This window comes from Tasmannia lanceolata, unplaced genomic scaffold (assembly GCF_043159265.1).
Source record: "Tasmannia lanceolata isolate RefF3 unplaced genomic scaffold, GAP_Taslan_0.1 ptg000037l, whole genome shotgun sequence".
Lineage (NCBI taxonomy): Eukaryota > Viridiplantae > Streptophyta > Magnoliopsida > Canellales > Winteraceae > Tasmannia > Tasmannia lanceolata.
The window spans coordinates 50,969,411-50,987,257 of NW_027518714.1; positions in this window are offsets into that span (position 1 = coordinate 50,969,411).

Below are 17,847 nucleotides of genomic sequence, written 5' to 3' on the forward strand. Positions count from 1 at the left end.
CAAGCAAGATTGGATTATCTGGACCAGGCATGATCAGATCATGAGAACGCATAATCGAAAGATTGTGAGATTCTGCATCTGCCAGTTAGGGGATGGCATGAAGATACGATCGAATCGTATGACAGAAGAACGAAAGACGCACGATCAAAAGATTAGATGAGATAGCATAAGATTGCTTTCAACGGATAGATCATGAATGACTAATCCTATGAGATCTTTGAAAATTATGGGATTTATATCCTAACCCAAAGGGAAATTTTTTTTTTTTTTTTTTTTCACATTTTATCAGTGTTACCTGAAGGCATCAACCCTAATCCTAATCTATCGGAGTGGAGAGAGAATCTCGACTCATGACTTTGTTCGTGTATCTAAGGACCGATCGTGACCATTGGAAGATGGACCACGGCCTAATCTAGACACCAATGGGTAGGATATCCTAAACTAGGCTCACACACATGATGCACATGTGTTCGTATACTACATGCATGTGTGGGTTAATCTAGGGGTAAGGCCAAGAGTTCCCTTAGCGCGAATCCCTGCTCGATATACTGTACCAGTGTCCGGCGTATCAGTACGTGAACAAGAGATCCGTTTACGTACCATAAAGGTACCAGGCTAAGGGTGGAATGCTTCTCTAGCACAGAGGCACCAGGTGATGAAATCCCAGTCAACCATGCTAGATAACACTCCGGGTTCCTAAAATAGGACGTGTGTGCACGTGAGATGCAAGGGTTTAGATGCAAGTGATGTAAGTGTGTGCAATAAGTTCGCGCGATCTATGATGCCTTCAGGTTTTGTTAGATTAAGTTTGAGTAAAATGTGATGAGAAAATAAAACAAGACAAACTAATCTGACAAGTATACAAGAGATAGAGTTCTTATGAGCCGGTTAAATTAAATTCAAATGAATTATCTTTTGGAATTTTAATGAAGTTAGGTGATCCCCAGCAGAGTCGCCAGACTGTGGTACCCGGATCCCGCGAGAGGGGTGTGGGGCGCGAGCCGCCGCTCTCTCTCTCTTGGTCTCTCGTATCCACGCGATTGGCGTGTGCATTTTATTATTGATTTGAATTAATCTTTCCTGTGAACTTGGGATCACTAAGGCAATCCGAATTCCACACGAAAGAGACTGACAGAGTCGCCACCTAGATGTGGGATCTAGGACCCGTAATTAACCAGAAATCTAGACTCGCTACCTGGTTACGAGAATGGAAGGTATGGGGAGTTATCCACCACATGCACCATTCTTGCCCGATAATCGGTCTTCGATTCCAAAAGCTAACTCTTTTAAATTTATTTTAAATGGCTCATTCAACTCTATGTTAATGTGCGAACTAAGTGACATGCATCCTATGATCTAATTTCAATGTGAATCCTAAATGTGTATCTTGATTTATTAATTTGTCTGGATTCAATCTAAGTGAAAGTTCTCCTAAAATTCTAATTTCATGGAAAGTCCTAAGTGATTTGATTAAGCATTTACAAGAAAATTAATATACAAAACACCACAATTTGTTTGTGGTGCCGACTCGCGGGTGGTATGCCATCAGACATCCAAGCTGCCTACGTACCCAAGCCTCACTGGGATCAGAGTCGACGTAGTTCGGTGCACCTAAGCTAAGTTACATATGCCTAACTCAACTAAGACACCGACCTAGACGGGATTGACTGTTTCAACAGTTTTAGGAGAAGTTATTTAATTCAAGTTGAAGATTTTATTATCTTAGGATTTCATCTAAGATGCTATATGATTCTCATCTAAATGCAAATGGTCCCTTAGACTAATGCAGGTTTGCCTTACATCCTAGTTTACTAGGCTTGTCCTAGGGAAAGATTGGGTGACTAGTGTAACTAGACCTATGGCACGGTTGCTATACATAGCAAACGTCCGTGATGAGGCTGGACTCCTAACTCTAGGACTCCCTAAAACCTAAGACTCCCTAAAACTTAGGACACGACACGACACCGGTGTTCCTAAATTGGGCTCTAAGGGTCCTTACGACGGAAACCATAATCCAATGGTTCCGAGAGACACAAGATGAATCGAGATGATGAATAGTGTGAGGGAATGGGAAAGATAGAGAAAGGTGCGATTGAACTTGGGAGTGCCAAATTGCCTACGTACCCCGTGATGGGGATCAAGCCACACGTAGTTCCACTGGCGAGGTTGCTTGGATTTTGGAAGACAGAATTGGTATTTGTATCTGGAATCGGGTTTGCATTTGAGCATTGGACTTGAGATTCAGAAACATTGATCTAGCAATGGGATTTTGGAATTGGGAATTTGCATCAAAGAATTGAGCATATAGGAATCATCAAGGGTTTGAATTTTCGGAATTCAAAGTGGGCGGGCTTATGAGATTCGGCCAAATGGATTCAGACATGCGACTCGGATTGTGTTGGGATATTACTTGGTTGGATTGGGTTAATGGTTAGGGTCAAGTGAGTCGGGTCTAAGTTAGGAGCAAACCCGAGACTAGCCATGGTCTAACTAGGAGGAAGCAGGGTACAAACCAGGGTGCGGACCAGGGTGCACCAGGGTGCGAACCAGCAGGGAACCAGGGTGCGAACCAGCAGGGGAACCAGGGTGCAACCAGCAGGGAACCTGGGTGCAACCAGCAGCGAACCTGGGTGCGAACCAGCAGGGAACCAGGGTGCGAACCAGCAGGGGAACCAGGGTGCAACCAGGAGGGAACCTGGGTGCAACCAGCAGCGAACCTGGGTGCAACCAGGGTCTAACCAAAGTGCGAACCAGCAGGGAACCAGGGTGCGAACCAATATCGAACCAGGGTGCGAACCAGTAGGGAACCAGGGTGCAACCATCAGGGAACGAGGGTGCAACCAGTAGGGAACCAGGGTGCAACCAGCAGGGGAACCAGGGTGCGAATCAGTAGGGAACCAGGATGCAACCAGCATCGAACCTGGGTGCAACCAGCAGCGAACCTGGGTGCAACCAGGGTCTAACCAGAGGCTAACCAGGGGGAAAACGGACCCTACATGCTTCCTAACATGGTTTTTCTTTTAAAGTAAAAGATATGCATGAAAACAGACCCTACATAGAATTGAAATAAATGCCTACCTCTTTGGAAACCCACTTTGTGTTTGATTTTTCTTTGATGTTAATTCCTTGAAGATGATTCCTTGCTTGATAATGACTGCTTTTGATATATATCACCCAACGTATAAAATCACCCGATCCGGCAAGGATGGCCGAACCCTTGAAGAGATGAGGGAGAGGGATGAATTTTCTAAGAGAGGGGTTCTTTTTTCTTCTCTCTTGGATGGTGGGATGAGAGGGTATTTATAGGAGAATGGGATAGGAGGTTAGGTGAGGTTAGGTGGTTTTGGATGGTTAGGATGAGAGGATGAGGTTAGGTAAGGTTAGGTGGGGTTAGGTAAGGTTAGGTGAGGTTAGGTGAGGTTAGGTGAGGTTTGGATGGTTAGGATGAGAGGAGAGGTTAGGTGAGGTTAGGTGAGGTTTGGATGGTTAGGATGAGAGGAGAGGTTAGGTGGTTTTGGATGGTTAGACCCAGGTCAAGATCTGCCATTGATCTAACGATTTACGGAAATCGGGTCTCGGAATGGAATCAGGGTCCGGGCTATGAAGTGACCCTAGCTTATTTTGTCCCGATTGATGATCCGTAAAGTCAGATCAAGATATTAATAACCTAAAACATATAAATCAATGATAGAGGGGGTTCTCACATGGATTTAACACACTAATTTATTTGTTGATTAAAACAAAACAAAATGGGGTATCTACAGCCGTCAGACATCCAAGCTGCCTACGTACCCAAGCCTCACTGGGATCAGAGTCGACGTAGTTCGGTGCATTTAAGCTAAGCTACATATGCCTAACTCAACTAGGACACCGATCTAGACGGGATTGACTGTTTCAACAGTTTTAAGAGAAGTTATTTAATTCAAGTTGAGGATTTTATTATCTTAGGATTTCATCGAAGATGCTATATGATCCTATCTAAATGCAAGTTGTCCCTTAGACTAATGCAGGTTAGCCTACATCCTAGTTTACTAGGCTTGTCCTAGGGAAAAACTGGATGACTAGTGTAACTTGACCTATGGCACGGTTGCTATACATAGCAAGCGTCCGTGATGAGGCTGGACTCCTAACTCTAAGACTCCCTAAAACTTAGGACACAACACGACACGACACCATTGTTCCTAAATTGGGCTCTAAGGGTTCTTACGACGGAAACCATAATCCAATGGTTCCGAGAGACACGAGATGAATCGAGATGATGAATAGTGTGAGGGAATGGGAAAGATAGAGAAAGGTGCGACTGAACTTGGGAGTGCCAAATTGCCTACGTACCCCGTGATGGGGATCAAGCCACACGTAGTTCCACTGGCGAGGTTGCTTGGATTTTGGAAGACAGAATTGGTATTTGTATCTGGAATCGGGTTTGCATTTGAGCATTGGACTTGAGATTCAGAAACATTGATCTAGCAATGGGATTTTGGAATTGGGAATTTGCATCAAAGAATTGAGCATATAGGAATCATCAAGGGTTTGAATTTTCGGAATTCAAAGTGGGCGGGCTTATGAGATTCGGCCAAATGGATTCAGACATGCGACTCGGATTGTGTTGGGATATTACTTGGTTGGATTGGGTTAATGGTTAGGGTCAAGTGAGTCGGGTCTAAGTTAGGAGCAAACCCGAGACTAGCCATGGTCTAACTAGGAGGAAGCAGGGTACAAACCAGGGTGCGGACCAGGGTGCACCAGGGTGCGAACCAGCAGGGAACCAGGGTGCGAACCAGCAGGGGAACCAGGGTGCAACCAGCAGGGAACCTGGGTGCAACCAGCAGCGAACCTGGGTGCGAACCAGCAGGGAACCAGGGTGCGAACCAGCAGGGGAACCAGGGTGCAACCAGGAGGGAACCTGGGTGCAACCAGCAGCGAACCTGGGTGCAACCAGGGTCTAACCAGAGTGCGAACCAGCAGGGAACCAGGGTGCGAACCAATATCGAACCAGGGTGCGAACCAGTAGGGAACCAGGGTGCAACCAGCAGGGAACCAGGGTGCAACCAGTAGGGAACCAGGGTGCAACCAGCAGGGGAACCAGGGTGCGAATCAGTAGGGAACCAGGGTGCAACCAGCAGCGAACCTGGGTGCAACCAGGGTCTAACCAGAGGCTAACCAGGGGGAAAACGGACCCTACATGCTTCCTAACATGGTTTTTCTTTTAAAGTAAAAGATATGCATGAAAACAGACCCTACATAGAATTGAAATAAATGCCTACCTCTTTGGAAACCCACTTTGTGTTTGATTTTTCTTTGATGTTAATTCCTTGAAGATGATTCCTTGCTTGATAATGACTGCTTTTGATATATATCACCCAACGTATAAAATCACCCGATCCGGCAAGGATGGCCGAACCCTTGAAGAGATGAGGGAGAGGGATGAATTTTCTAAGAGAGGGGTTCTTTTTTCTTCCCTTCTTCCTTCTTCTTTGGATGGTGGGATGAGAGGGTATTTATAGGAGAATGGGATAGGAGGTTAGGTGAGGTTAGGTGAGGTTAGGTGAGGTTAGGTAAGGTTAGGTGAGGTTAGGTGGTTAGGTGAGGTTAGGTGAGGTTAGGTGAGGTTTGGATGGTTAGGATGAGAGGAGAGGTTAGGTGAGGTTAGGTGAGGTTTGGATGGTTAGGATGAGAGGAGAGGTTAGGTGTTTTTGGATGGTTAGACCCAGGTCAAGATCTGCCATTGATCTAACGATTTACGGAAATCGGGTCTCGGAATGGAATCAGGGTCCGGGCTATGAAGTGACCCTAGCTTATTTTGTCCCGATTGATGATCCGTAAAATCAGATCAAGATATTAATGACCTAAAACATATAAATCAATGATAGAGGGGGTTCTCACATGGATTTAACACACTAATTTCTTTGTTGATTAAAACAAAACAAAATGGGGTGTCTACAGATGCCCCTCTTTGGTAGAGATGACGTAGTCATTGAATACCAAAGCAAAAAATGACAAAACCATTTTGCGTAGCTTTAATCGACAAAGAACTCTCTAGACACAATGTACCTTAACATAATGCAACCTTCACATAATGCAATACCCTAGATGAAATCCTGGAATTTGGAATGCAAAAAAAAAAAAAAAAAAAAAAATCCCGCTGCGGTGCCGCTCACAAACGGGCAACGAGAGAAGATGAGACCATTCACAAATGGATTCAGAAAATGAGATACCGTTCAGAAACGGGCTCAAAGAGGATAGGAGGCCATTCACAAATGGATTCGGACAATGAGGTATCGTTCACAAACGGTCTCAAGGAGGATAAGAGACCATTCACAAATGAACTCGAGAAATGAGGCACCGTTCACAAACGGGCTCAAGGAGGACATGAGACCATTCCCAAATGGACTCAGAAAACGAGACACCGTTCACAAACGGGTTCAAGGAGAAGACGAAACCATTCACAAATGAACTCGAGAAATGAGGCGCCGTTCACAAACGGGCTCAAGGAGAACACGAGACCATTCACAAATGAACTCGAGAAATGAGGCGCCGTTCACAAACGGGCTCAAGGAGAACACGAGACCATTCACAAATGAACTCGAGAAATGAGGCGCCGTTCACAAACGGGCTCAAGGAGAACACGAGACCATTCACAAATGGACTCAGAAAATGGGACACCGTTTACAAACGGGTTCAAGGAGAAGACGAGACCATTCACAAATGAACTCGAGAAATGAGGCGCCGTTCACAAACGGGCTCAAAGAGAACACGAGACCATTCACAAATGAACTCGAGAAATGAGGCGCCGTTCACAAACGGGCTCAAGGAGAACACGAGACCATTCACAAATGAACTCGAGAAATGAGGCGCCGTTCACAAACGGGCTCAAGGAGAACACGAGACCATTCACAAATGGAACTCAGAAAATGGGACACCGTTTACAAACGGGTTCAAGGAGAAGACGAGACCATTCACAAATGAACTCGAGAAATGAGACGCCGTTCACAAACGGGCTCAAGGAGAACACGAGACCATTCACAAATGGACTCGAGAAATGAGGCACCGTTCACAAACGGGCTCAAGGAGAACACGAGACCATTCACAAATGGACTCAGAAAATGGGACACCGTTTACAAACGGGTTCAAGGAGAAGACGAGACCATTCACAAATGAACTCGAGAAATGAGGCGCCGTTCACAAACGGGCTCAAGGAGAACATGAGACCATTCACAAATGGACTCGGAAAAAGGAGACACCGTTCACAAACGGGTTCAAGGAGAAGACGAGACCATTTACAAATGGACTCGAGAAAAGAGGCACCGTTCACAAACGGGCTCAAAGAAACAAGAGAATTTTTATGAACTTGAATTTGTCGTAGGATTGGATTTTTTTGAATTAAGGATTTGGATTTGATAAATTTTTTATTTTTGGGAAATGAGGTACCGTCCGTAAACGGGCTCAAGGAGAAGACGAGACCATTCACAAATGGACTCGAGAAATGGGGCACCTTTCACAAAAGGGCTCAAAGAGGACATGAGATTTTTCGTAGGATTGGATTTTTTTTTTTGAAGTAAGGATTTGGATTTGCTAAATTTTTTATTTTTGGGAAATGAGGTACCGTCCGTAAACGAGCTCAAGGAGAAGACGAGACCATTCACAAATGGCCTCGAGAAAAGAGGCACCGTTCACAAACGGGCTCAAAGAGGACATGAGATTTTTCGTAGGATTGGATTTATTTTTTTAAGTAAGGATTTGGATTTGCTAAATTTTTTATTTTTGGGAAATGAGGTACCGTCCGCAAACGGGCTCAAGGAGAAGACGAGACCATTCACAAATGGCCTCGAGAAAAGAGGCACCGTTCAAAAACGGACTCAAAGAGGACATGAGATTTTTCGTAGGATTTGAATTTGACGTAAGATTGGATTTGTTTTTTTTTTTTTTGAATTGGGATTTGATTTGATGAATTTTTATTATTTTTATTTATTTTTTTTATATATTTGGGAAATGTGGCACCGTCCGCAAACGGGCTCATGGAGAAGATGAGACCATTCACAAATGGCCTCGAGAAAAGAGGCACCGTTCACAAATGGGCTCGAAGAATTTAGAGGTTTTCATGAATTTGAATTTGACGTAGAATTGGATTTGATGAATTTTAGATTTTTTTTTTTTTGAACTCAATGAAATCGGGGACATTATAGATCGTGCCCAGTAAAGATATTGGAAACCAAGACTTTGACGAATGATGAGACGACCAACCTTATGAACGAAGAACCATTAGTAACAAGAATGGATTAGGAACACTTTTATGAAACTTCAACAAGATTTTTCTCAATGAGACTGTTGGTCTTGTCTTCTGGGGATTTTGATAACTGAAACCTTGAACAAGACAGTTGAGATTGGTAATTTAGAACAATGGCTCTCTTGGATATAATCATGGAAAAGTGGGATTTGCCTCTTGACAGGTGTTTAGATAAACATTTCTTGACCAGGATAGTATTTAACAACTGGAAGGAGATTCCGAATTTTAATGGTTCATCTTTCTGAGAAATTGGCTCAACCACCATTGCATCTGGGGCTCTTCCAAGCTTAAGGTGCCTTTCTGGGGTATGATCTTTTTACGAAAGTTGGGCTTTCTGATGTTTCTACTTCTGAACTCTTCTGAGTTGATCTTCTTTGAAATGTAGCTGTTTGACTAGATTCTCGAACTCCTTCATACGATCGCAGGGAGCTGACGAGGCTGGGCCTTCTTCACCGAGACAGTTGCATCATTTGGACACCAGGACGACGATTGACTCTTTCTAAAGAGAAAACTTAGATAAAATGCACTACTCAAAAGATTGAGCAGCTCTGAAGGAGTGAACATAGAATGACAAAGATTGACTGACTACACTGACAGACACAGTAATACTTCTGACTTAGTTAATATTTTATTTGGTAAGTCTATCCTTTCAAGGAATGTTTTTTTTTTTTTTTTCAATTGGTGCACATGGGACTTCTTCCTTGAAACAGTAATGCCTCAAGGATTTAATTACGCCCCTTAAGATTGCTTAGCTTCAATGCCCCCAGTTTTGAGGATATCACTTGAATTTGCTTGAATTTCAGTTGATCTTCAGTCTTGATACCGGCTGTAGCCTTCTTATACTGATTCTCTTACCGTGACCAAGTTACCTCTTCAGGGTTTTTAACTTGGCGGACCGCGCTAGCCTTAACTTTTGCCTGAACCACCTTTCTAGGTTTTCGATCCAGCAGGCTATCCCCTTAGCTTTTGCCTAAGCCGCCCTTTCGGGTTTTCAACTTAGCAGGGAAATGATCTTAAATTTTGCCTAGACCGCCCTTTCAGGTTTTCAGTCTAGCAGATCTTCAAACTCCGTTCTTTTTTTTCTTTTTGTGTTTCGGGACCTAGATCATTAAATCTGAACACCGGAGGGACTTTATAGGTAGGATAGGGCTTTACAAAGAATGGCTTAAGGCTCAACAAAGATTTCGACCAAACCTGTGAACAGGTTGCCTCCATATCCCCATGTAGGAATTAGGACGTGTGTAGTTCAGGGCAAATGCCCCTAGTTTGAAAATAAATTGTTTGAAGGTTAATTGATTTTTCTTTTTTTTCTTTTCTTTCTGGAATAATTATCTTCTCTTCTTTTGGAACTTGTCCCTCTTTTTTTTTTGGAACGATTGATTTTTCTTTTTCTTTTTCTTTTGAATCGACCGAACTCGGTTTAACCGAGCTGCCTACGTACCCCAATGTAGGGATCAGGTCTCGCGTAGTTCGGGGCGAATGCCCCGAGTTTGATGGGTTTTCAAGAAAATTTGATTTAGGCTCGAAGGGTTTGCAAATCGGTATTCTTTTGACATTGGGTTTTGATTTTGGGATTTAATCGGCCAAAGGAGGCCTTTCGATGTTCAGATTGGGAATCGATCTAGGTTACTAGAGTCTGTCTGGTACTGATTATTTATTTCTTTTTTTTCTTTTTTTTTTTTTTTTTCACGGAGTTTGACGGCATTTCCAGGTAAGATAATGGATTTTCTTCTTTCAAGATTCTAATGCGTGCTTTCGGCTTTCATAGAGCGAAACTTGTTCTTCGACATCCTCCATCTATGGATTTGTAACTCTTGATATCTGATGATCACTTTTCAATGCTTGCTCTTGAACTTCTTATCTCGAATTTGATGGCTTCATGTTATGAATTTGAGAACCAAGGTCATCGATTGGAAATATGAAAGTTGTTTCTACTCCATGCCCCTTGCATAACATATGATATTCACTTCATTCATTTTCTTTGAGCTTTCCATCTATGTCTTGCCCCTGGTATCGGTTGTAGCTTTTCTAGACAATCTTCTTATTCTTGAAATAATTTTATCAATTCTTCACACTCTTTAGAGGGTAATGTATTTTCAATCGGCATTCACTGAATCAAAGTTTCAGTGCCAGTGTTTATCATTTCAATTTCATCTTTGAAAGGTTGGGATTGGCGCTCCTCCTCTCGTTCAAGTAATTGCTGTGACTCAAGTGGAGTTTCGTCAATTTTGTCCTCATTTGAAGAGGGAGTCTTATTTTAAGATCAGAAGCACACTTAAGAACAGACACAAGTGAACTTTTTGGAACTGAACGAAATTTTATTTAAAGAAAAGCTATTACATCAGACGACCTATCCTGAACATGCTCAGGATTCACAACTCTAAATAAGAAAGGGAAACAGAAGATAACTTGCCTGGACTAGGCATTGACCTTTAACTGTAAGACCGGACTCAACAATTATACTGACCATGATGACTGACTCAACATAAAATAGTAAGTGACTAAAACTTTAACTGCTGCAACTGTTTGGCGTTGAAGGCTCGGCGAAGGCTGGTTCGTTCTGAACATCATCATGGCTGATACTTTCAATTTTGGACAATGATGACTGATTCGCATAGGGAAATGCCCCTAGCTCAAGGATTCTGAGAGTGAACTCTGAAGGACTTAGCAAAATAATCTTGAAAAAGGTAGCCCCTAGAGGAGGAACAGACCAGGGGTACAAGCAAGATTGGATTATCTGGACCAGGCATGATCAGATCATGAGAACGCATAATCGAAAGATTGTGAGATTCTGCATCTGCCAGTTAGGGGATGACATGAAGATACGATCGAATCGTATGACAGAAGAACGAAAGACGCACGATCAAAAGATTAGATGAGATAGCATAAGATTGCTTTCAACGGATAGATCATGAATGACTAATCCTATGAGATCTTTGGAAATGATGGGATTTATATCCTAACTCAAAGGGAATTTTTTTTTTCACATTTTATCAGTGTTACCTGAAGGCATCAACCTTAATCCTAATCTATCGGAGTGGAGAGAGAATCTCGACTCATGACTTTGTTCGTGTATATAAGGACCGATCGTGACCATTGGAAGATGGACCACGGCCTAATCTAGACACCAATGGGTAGGATATCCTAAACTAGGCTCACACACGTGATGCACATGTGTTCGTATACTACATGCATGTGTGGGTTAATCTAGGGGTAAGGCCAAGAGTTCCCTTAGCGCGAATCCCTGCTCGATATACTGTACCAGTGTCCGGCGTATCAGTACGTGAACAAGAGATCCGTTTACGTACCATAAAGGTACCAGGCTAAGGGTGGAATGCTTCTCTAGCACAGAGGCACCAGGTGATGAAATCCCAGTCAACCATGCTAGATAACACTCCGGGTTCCTAAAATAGGACGTGTGTGCACGTGAGATGCAAGGGTTTAGATGCAAGTGATGTAAGTGTGTGCAATAAGTTCGCGCGATCTATGATGCCTTCAGGTTTTGTTAGATTAAGTTTGAGTAAAATGTGATGAGAAAATAAAACAAGACAAACTTATCTGACAAGTATACAAGAGATAGAGTTCTTATGAGCCAGTTAAATTAAATTCAAATGAATTATCTTTTGGAATTTTAATGAAGTTAGGTGATCCCCAGCAGAGTCGCCAAACTGTGGTACCCGGATCCCGCGAGAGGGGCGTGGGGCGCGCGCCGCCGCGCTCTCTCTTGGTCTCTCGTTCCCACGCGATTGGCGTGTGCATTTTATTTGTTGATTTGAATTCGTCTTTCCTGTGAACTTGGGATCACTAAGGCAATCCGAATTCCACACGAAAGAGATTGACAGAGTCGCCACCTAGATGTGGGATCTAGGACCCATAATTAACCAGAAATCTAGACTCGCTACCTGGTTACGAGAATGGAAGGTATGGGGAGTTATCCACCACATGCACCATTCTTGCCCGATAATCGGTCTTCGATTCCAAAAGCTAACTCTTTTAAATTTATTTTAAATGGCTCATTCAACTCTATGTTATTGTGCGAACTAAGTGACATGCATCCTATGATCTAATTTCAATGTGAATCCTAAATGTGTATCTTGATTTCTTAATTTGTCTGGATTCAATCTAGGTGAAAGTTCTCCTAAAATTCTAATTTCATGAAAAATCCTAAGTGATTTGATTAAGCATTTACAAGAAAATTAATATACAAAACACCACAATTTGTTGTGGTGCCGACTCGCGGGTGGTATGCCATCAGACATCCAAGCTGCCTACGTACCCAAGCCTCACTGGGATCAGAGTCGACGTAGTTCGGTGCACCTAAGCTAAGCTACTTATGCCTAACTCAACTAGGACACCGATCTAGACTGGATTGACTGTTTCAACAGTTTTAAGAGAAATTATTTAATTCAAGTTGAGGATTTTATTATCCTAGGATTTCATCTAAGATGTTATATGATTCTTATCTAAATACAAGTTCTCCCTTAGACTAATGCAGGTTAGCCTACATCCTAGTTTACTAGGCTTGTCCTAGGGAAAAACTGGATGACTAGTGTAACTTGACCTATGGCACGGTTGCTATACATAGCAAGCGTCCGTGATGAGGCTGGACTCCTAACTCTAGGACTCCCTAAAACTTAGGACACAACACGACACGACACCATTGTTCCTAAATTGGGCTCTAAGGGTTCTTACGACGGAAACCATAATCCAATGGTTCCGAGAGACACGAGATGAATCGAGATGATGAATAGTGTGAGGGAATGGGAAAGATAGAGAAAGGTGCGACTGAACTTGGGAGTGCCAAATTGCCTACGTACCCCGTGATGGGGATCAAGCCACACGTAGTTCCACTGGCGAGGTTGCTTGGATTTTGGAAGACAGAATTGGTATTTGTATCTGGAATCGGGTTTGCATTTGAGCATTGGACTTGAGATTCAGAAACATTGATCTAGCAATGGGATTTTGGAATTGGGAATTTGCATCAAAGAATTGAGCATATAGGAATCATCAAGGGTTTGAATTTTCGGAATTCAAAGTGGGCGGGCTTATGAGATTCGGCCAAATGGATTCAGACATGCGACTCGGATTGTGTTGGGATATTACTTGGTTGGATTGGGTTAATGGTTAGGGTCAAGTGAGTCGGTGTGGGACCCTGATCCCGCGAGAGGGGCGTGGGGCGCGAGCCGCCGCGCGCTCTCTCTTGGTCTCTCATTCCCACGCGATTGGCGTGTGCATTTTATTTGTTGATTTGAATTCGTCTTTCGTGTGAACTTGGGATCACTAAGGCAATCCGAATTCCACACGAAAGAGATTGACAGAGTCGCCACCTAGATGTGGGATCTAGGACCCATAATTAACCAGAAATCTAGACTCGCTACCTGGTTACGAGAATGGAAGGTATGGGGAGTTATCCACCACATGCACCATTCTTGCCCGATAGTCGGTCTTCGATTCCAAAAGCTAACTCTTTTAAATTTATTTTAAATGGCTCATTCAACTCTATGTTATTGTGCGAACTAAGTGACATGCATCCTATGATCTAATTTCAATGTGAATCCTAAATGTGTATCTTAATTTCTTAATTTGTCTGGATTCAATCTAGGTGAAAGTTCTCCTAAAATTCTAATTTCATGAAAAATCCTAAGTGATTTGATTAAGCATTTACAAGAAAATTAATATACAAAACACCACAATTTGTTGTGGTGCCGACTCGCGGGTGGTATGCCATCAGACATCCAAGCTGCCTACGTACCCAAGCCTCACTGGGATCAGAGTCGACGTAGTTCGGTGCACCTAAGCTAAGCTACATATGCCTAACTCAACTAGGACACCGACTTAGACGGATTTGACTGTTTCAACAGTTTTAAGAGGAATTATTTAATTCAAGTTGAGGATTTTATTATCTTAGGATTTCATCTAAGATGCTATATGATTCTTATCTGAATGCAAGTTGTCCCTTAGACTAATGCAGGTTTTGCCTACATCCTAGTTTACTAGGCTTGTCCTAGGGAAAGATCGGGTGACTAGTGTAACTAGACCTATGGTACGGTTGCTATTCATAGCAAGCGTCCGTGATGAGGCTGGACTCCTAACTCTAGGACTCCCTAAAACCTAGGACACGGCACGACACCAGTGTTCCTAAATTGGGCTCTAATGGTTCTTAGATTGGAAACCATAATCCAATGGTTCCGAAAGACACAAGATAAATCGATTTAAGTTCTCGAGGTTAATGAGTTTCAGATTTCGAAGATTTTCAGTTTCTAGACATTTAAGGATTACCAATGGTTCTAGGGTTCACCAATTTCGGCCTTGAATGGCATCCAAAGGAGGGAATCGTGCGCTCTTTCCTTGTGCAATTTAATACTTAGGTTATAGCATCTTATTGCCTGGCAGAATCTCAGGATTTCCGTGGACAATAACCTCGGAGCCAACAACATGCTATAACTTAAATATTCAAATTGTCAAAGATCAAGTTGCAATTGGGATACGATTATGGATGCACTGGCCATTTTTCCAGGAAAATCTAAAGATCCTAAAATTTCTGTTTCAATGGATTAAGGAGTGAACATGTGACAGAATTTTAAAGTTCTTTAGGAATTTTTATATGATTTTCAATTAATTTCGAATTTTCCATGGATTTTATCAATTTTAAGCATATGAGCGGTTTTACAAGTGAAATTGTTGCAAATAAATTCGAAATGATTTGAAATTTCTACAGCAGCAAGATGAAAATGTATGTAGCTTACAGGATGAGTTTTGCATATTTTTACATTAAATTCACATTTAATCTTGATTAAACCATTAAATGTCCAGATTGCACAATTAACACATAAACTAGTAGAAATATAACTCTAAATTCTATGAAATTTCTACAGAAATACTATATGAATCAAAATAGCATGCAGTGAGATTTTCATGAATTTTAGAAATTATTTACTACCAATTTCGGATTTTACAATTTCCAGACCAGATTATAAATTAACACTACATCCCATATTAAAACAGATCCAAATCACACGAAACTTTTACAGTAACAAGTAATATGGAAGATAAGACTACTGTAAAAATTTTATGAATTTTAATGATGATCTGATGTTAGTAAAAATTCTCCTAAAATCTGATAAGTTTCAAAGAAAATATTAAATAATATACCAAATAAACTCCAAACATCTTTACAAATTCATGGTAAAATGAATCAGTAACATATTATTTTCCCACGAAATTTCATTAATTTTAGAATCCGTTTGGTATATAATTTAATTTTTCTTCGTCAAAAGATGTTTTTTGAAGAGTTTTCCATTTTTAAAACACAATTTGCGGAAAAAATCAGAAAAATTCGGAAAAATACAGAAATATTTTGAGAACAATGCACCTACCTGTGGTGAAGATCTCCGCCCAATCCAAAAAATATAAAAAATCCTGCCGCCGCCGATCCGCTCCGCCGTCTTTCGCTTTCTCTGGAGTGTTTAGAGGGAGTGATTGAGGGAGTGAAGAGATAATGGAAGAAGAATATTAGGGAGAGGGATGGAAGAATATATTGAGGAAAGGGATTGGAGGGAGTGATTAGAAGAGATAATGGAAGAGAAAGAGATAATGGAAGATCAATTTCCTTCTCTTTTTTATGGATGGGAAGGAAGATATATATAGGGAGAGAAAGAGAGAGAGAGAGATATGTTGGTGGAGAGCTCATCATGTTGTCCCTCTTAGTGGAGAATCCATCATTATTGTTCTTAGTGGAGGGCCCATCATGTTTCTTAGTGGAGAATCCATCATTATTGTTCTTAGTGGAGGGCCCATCATGTTTCTTAGTGGAGAATCCATCATTATTGTTCTTAGTGGAGGGCCCATCATGTTTCTTAGTGGAGAATCCATCATTATTGTTCTTAGTGGAGGGCCCATCATGTTGTCTTAGTGGAGAGCTACCATCATTGCTCTTCATAAGAGGCCTCACAAGAGGCCCCATTGAGGCCCCACAACGCGGGCCCCACAACGCGGGCCCCACAACGCGGGCCCCACAACGTGGGCCCCACACTGTGGGCCCCCGGTTGATTCAATTTTAAACAAATGTTCAATGCGGGCCCACCAAACGGGTACAAATTCTCCCTTGCTCGGATTCTCACGAATAACCCTTCTCCGCACTTTAGCGGAAAAAATCAGAACAATGCAGAAATGACCAGAAAGATTTGAGAAAGCGTAAGGGACGAACACCGGAATAGAAAACATTGAAAAATTGATAGCGAAACCCTAATTTCTTTTTTAATCAAAGCAGAGCAAAATGGGGTGTCTACAGATGCCCCTCTTTGGTAGAGATGACGTAGTCATCGAATACCAAAGTCAAAATGACAGAACCATTTTGCGTAGCTTTAATCGACAAAAGACTTTACGGAACCTAGACGCAAGCATTTACTACCTAATGTAAAACCCAAAACGAAGTCCTAGAATTGGAATGTAGTAAAAAAATCCCGCTGCGGTGCCGCTCGACATCACATTTATATGATGTTCAAAGAGAAAAGACCATTTTTGAATGGACTCAGAATGAAATACCATATTTTTACGGCTTCCAAGGAAATGAGACATCACATTTGTATGATGCTCAAAGAGAGTAAGAGACCATAGTTGTATGGACCTGAAGAGAATGGAACACCGTATTTTTTACGGAGTTCCAAGGAAATGAGGTATCATATTTGTATGATGCTCAAAGAGAATAAGAGAACATTTTTGAATGGACTCAGAAGAGAATGGAATACCGTATTTTTACGGAGTTCCAAAGAAATGAGGTATCATATTTGTATGATGCTCAAAGAGAATAAGAGAACATTTTTGAATGGACTCAGAAGAGAATGGAATACCGTATTTTTTACGGAGTTCCAAGGAAATGAGGTATCATATTTGTATGATGCTCAAAGAGAATAAGAGAACATTTTTGAATGGACTCAGAAGAGAATGGAATACCGTATTTTTTACGGAGTTCCAAGGAAATGAGGTATCATATTTGTATGATGCTCAAAGAGAATAAGAGAACATTTTTGAATGGACTTAGAAGAGAATGGAATACCGTATTTTTACGGAGTTCCAAGGAAATGAGGTATCATATTTGTATGATGCTCAAAGGGAATAAGAGAACATTTTTTAATGGACTCAGAATGAAATACCGTATTTTTACGGCTTCAATCTTCGGTTGAGATTAATGAATTTGGAGGTTTTTTTATGAATTTGAATTTGACGTAGAATTGGATTTGATGAATTTGGGGAATTTGAATTTGACGTAGGATTGGAGTTGATGAATTTTGGGATTTTGAATTTTGACGTAGAATTGGACTTGATGAATTTTGGGAATTTGATTTTAACGTAGAATTGGATTTGATGAATTACGGAATTCCAAGGAAATGAGGTATCATATTTGTATGATGCTCAAAGAGAATAAGAGAACATTTTTGAATGGACTTAGAAGAAAATGGAATACCGTATTTTTACGGAGTTCCAAGGAAATGAGATATCATATTTGTATGATGTTCAAAGAAAGAAGACCACTTTCAAATGGACTCAGAGAGTATATGATAACA